Here is a 3687-nt window from a genome sequence, read left to right as displayed (position 1 = left end):
CTGAAGAACTCATGCCCCCAAACTACGTATCCCCCATGTTCCCCTCAATGACGTCATCGAGGCCCCCTTCTCTTGGGTACATGACGTCACAGGGGTACAATCCGGACCATGCCATGGTGTCCGGCTGTGGGGGTCCCATGTCCCCGGATATGCTGGGGCCGCCTCCCATGTCAGGACCCCACTGTGGCGACCTCATGCCTGACTACTCCTGGATGAAGGATAATAAGAAAGGGATGAACCCCTCGAAGAAAGATGGCGTGCAACTGGGAGTTTTGAATGGCGGCCCTATGGGACAACACTGCCTCGCCCCTGGAGTTGGACTTCTAAACGCATGTAAGTACGAACTTCTTAGTTGTGTTACACTTATGTTACAGAGACCCAACTTTTTAATTTAATATTAATCATTTTACGCCCTCATCAACACAGTTCAGATCATTTATTAGCAAAGATGGGGGACTTCGATTTTACCTATCAGGACCATTTCAGACTGAGAGGGTATACAAAACATCATATCAGAAAGTCTGAGATACAAGATACAAATCCTCCCAGTGTGGGAATCAAGCCCGGGTCATAATGTAAGCGTCGGTGAAGCTACACCACAGATCTAGGTAGACACAATTTAATTCATTTATAAGGCGGGTTGCTTCAGTCTTTCTTGTCAGGGTGGATCCAGATAGTGAGAAAATATCCCAGTAAAAAGATTGGAACATTTGGTACACATCTTTCCCCCAAAAGTTTACATACCCATTGTGTTTTGTTCTATGGGCTTATAAAAAGCGAACACCCCACCCCCCAAAAAAACAAAAAACCCCCCCCCCAAAAAAAAACAACACAACACAACAACAACAACAAGCAAACAAAAATTAAACACAAAACAAAACAAAAAACAACAAGTCTTTACTATCTACAGTTGATCCCAGTGCTACTACATGTACTTATAAATTTCAACTTATTTTTCTGTCCTGATATTTAATTATATTTCATATTATTCTGTTTATTTTATTACCTTAGATTTTAACAAATGTTTGATTGATCAATCTACTTCAAAGTGTGTTTCCGTGTCTTATTTGATCTATATAGCTTTAATGATTTTGTATCAATCATTAATAAATTGTGGTCGAGTGGTTAGGCCTTCGAATTCACAACCGTGTAAGAGTTTGAATCCTTTCAGGGGGCCGACGTTGTGTCTTTGGAAGAGGCACTTTACACAACGTTTCCTAACTCAACTAGGGCTGTGCAATGAGTCACGTTAGTGAAATCTGAATAGAAATGTTTATGCACCTCTTCGGCAAGCGTGTTATGAACAGCTTCGGGAGATGGGTTAAAACCACTTCTAAAAACGGGTTAGAACCATTTCAACAATGAAAATGGGTGAATACACTTTGACAAACGGGTTAAAAAAGAGAGTTAAGAGTCTGAATTCGAATAAATTTTAATGTTTCATTGAGAATTATCCGGTTATCCGGATATGTTTCCGGATTCTGCCAACCACTAAACTCCACCCAGGTGGGAATTGGTATCGGGAAAGCACAGTTTTGTGTCCGTGTGTTTCTGTTAGAGCCCGGGCAATCCGCAGCTTACACTGTTGTGTGCTTTCCGGGATTCGAAGAATGACAGTTTAGTGTTCTGAGTGTTCTAGGGTCTTCTGGGGTTAATGCTAGTTGAAAAGCGCATATAGCAAGTTATAGAATGTGGATTTGCGATATATGAATGCAATTATTAATATAAATACCAAGAGAGAAAATAAATATTTTGGCGTTCAAACGTATACACAACTGGCACACAAACACATATTTACACATGCTTACATCGTCATTTCTGTTTTATTTTTGTGCGTTTTTTTTACTATTGAGGAATAAAGCAGTACTTTGATTTAGTTGGTGCTTGCCTTCCATAACTATTTCCTTCATTGTGACAAAACAGAATTTAACAAAGTGAACTCTGTGAAATTGTAAATGAATGTGACCTAGACATACAGAAATAGTTCGTCTAAAGAAGATAAAAGTGCGCTACTGAGCCAAGCTGACATTAACTCTGACAAGCCAGCTTGAATGGTCACCACAATTATGCTGATCTTGCATAAATCTGGAGGTGTCAGAAATGTGTACACCGCTCTTAACCGCGGTTTATTGTTTAGGAATGTGTTTTAACTGCTGTTTATCCTAAGGAGGAGAAAAAAAAAGGAAAGTAAAAGAAAAGAGAAACAGCAGGAGAGTGTCGAGGAAGAAGCTATTTACTCAACGAACGCATCCTGTTTGCGCAAACATCAGGCAAGAAGCTAGCAAAATATCTTACACTATGAGGTGACACGTCTTTCTTTTTCTTCTTCTTCTTTTCTTTTTGGGTTGTTTTGTAGCCTTTTTTTTTTTTTTTACTGTTTTATTTTCAAATAAGCGCTGCAAAAATAAAATGATTAAAAAAATAAAATTAATGTTCGTAGCACTGCAAAAATAAAATGATTTTAAAAAATTAAATTAATGTTCGTAGCACTTGAACTGGTTTCAAATTTTCAAATGACGAAACCTTCAAGCCAACACTTAGCTACAAGAAGAATAAGTAAGATGTAATTTGAAAATAGTTGTAGTAGTGGTGGGGAAGACTATCTCGTCTCTGAAGGTAATGTTGATCCTTTAAACACTCTGTGCAAGTACTAGCCGGTTGTTGGTTTTTTTTCCTTAATATTTTTCTTTTCAACTTGGTTTGTTTGGGAGGATATTTTGGTTGCACCTCAGCTGTCTGATATGTTTTTGTCTGAAGTTCGATCCCTTGTGGAGAGAAATTTTAGAGATCCGAAGAATGGCACAAATGGCGCATTTTTTAAAGAGATACATCTATTAAGATACTACGAATGTCATCATTTATATGATCTCATACTGACTACTGCAACTCACTCCTTTAAAATAATAATAAACCAACAGAACTAATGAATAAACTGCAACGACATCAAAACCAAGCTGAGGGAATTTCTTTCAAAAAGACTCTAAAACACACGCCGCCGTTGTTTTTGCAGCAACATTGACCCCCTGTTGAACCCCGTATTTATTACAATTTTACATTAATATTATGCTAGTAGTGTTTAAACGATGTGACAGCAGTGTCTTTCTAATTTACTACATGAGTTTATTCCATCTCGAAATTCACACTACGTTAATAAAAAGCAACTCAAGACTCTCTTGTAAAACTAAAACAAAGGTAGGGCTTATTCGACAGCTGTTCCAATAGTGTGGAATCCCACCCCCCTTTCCCCCTTTCTACCATTTTTTGCACTTAAAAGAGGAGCCTACTTTGACCGCATTTTAATCTGTTTAAAAAAAATAATATTATGTTTATTTGAATCTCATTAGACTAACTTGTTTTTCTTCCATCAGCAAATGTTACCAAAAGCCCCAGTTCTTCTCTTCATGTGTATGTGTTTTTCGTCAGATTACTTGTCCATAATGAAAGAATAATGACAATGTGTTGTATTATGTTAAATGAGAGAGAATACATGAAACGTTGGTTGAAATCTTACTTTACTATGAGGTGCCTAGAGTCCCAAGGGAGCTTGCGCTGTAGACGTGATCTTTGTTACTATTATTATTATAATTAATAGTAGTAGTAGTTATAGTAGTAGTAGTAGTAGTAGTAGTAGTAGTAGTAGTAGTAGTAGTAGTAGTAGTAGTAGTAGTAGTAGTAGTAGTAGTACTG

This window comes from Aplysia californica, unplaced genomic scaffold (genome assembly GCF_000002075.1).
Source record: "Aplysia californica isolate F4 #8 unplaced genomic scaffold, AplCal3.0 scaffold00980, whole genome shotgun sequence".
NCBI lineage: Eukaryota > Metazoa > Mollusca > Gastropoda > Aplysiida > Aplysiidae > Aplysia > Aplysia californica.
Note: the sequence above shows the minus strand (reverse complement) of the source record.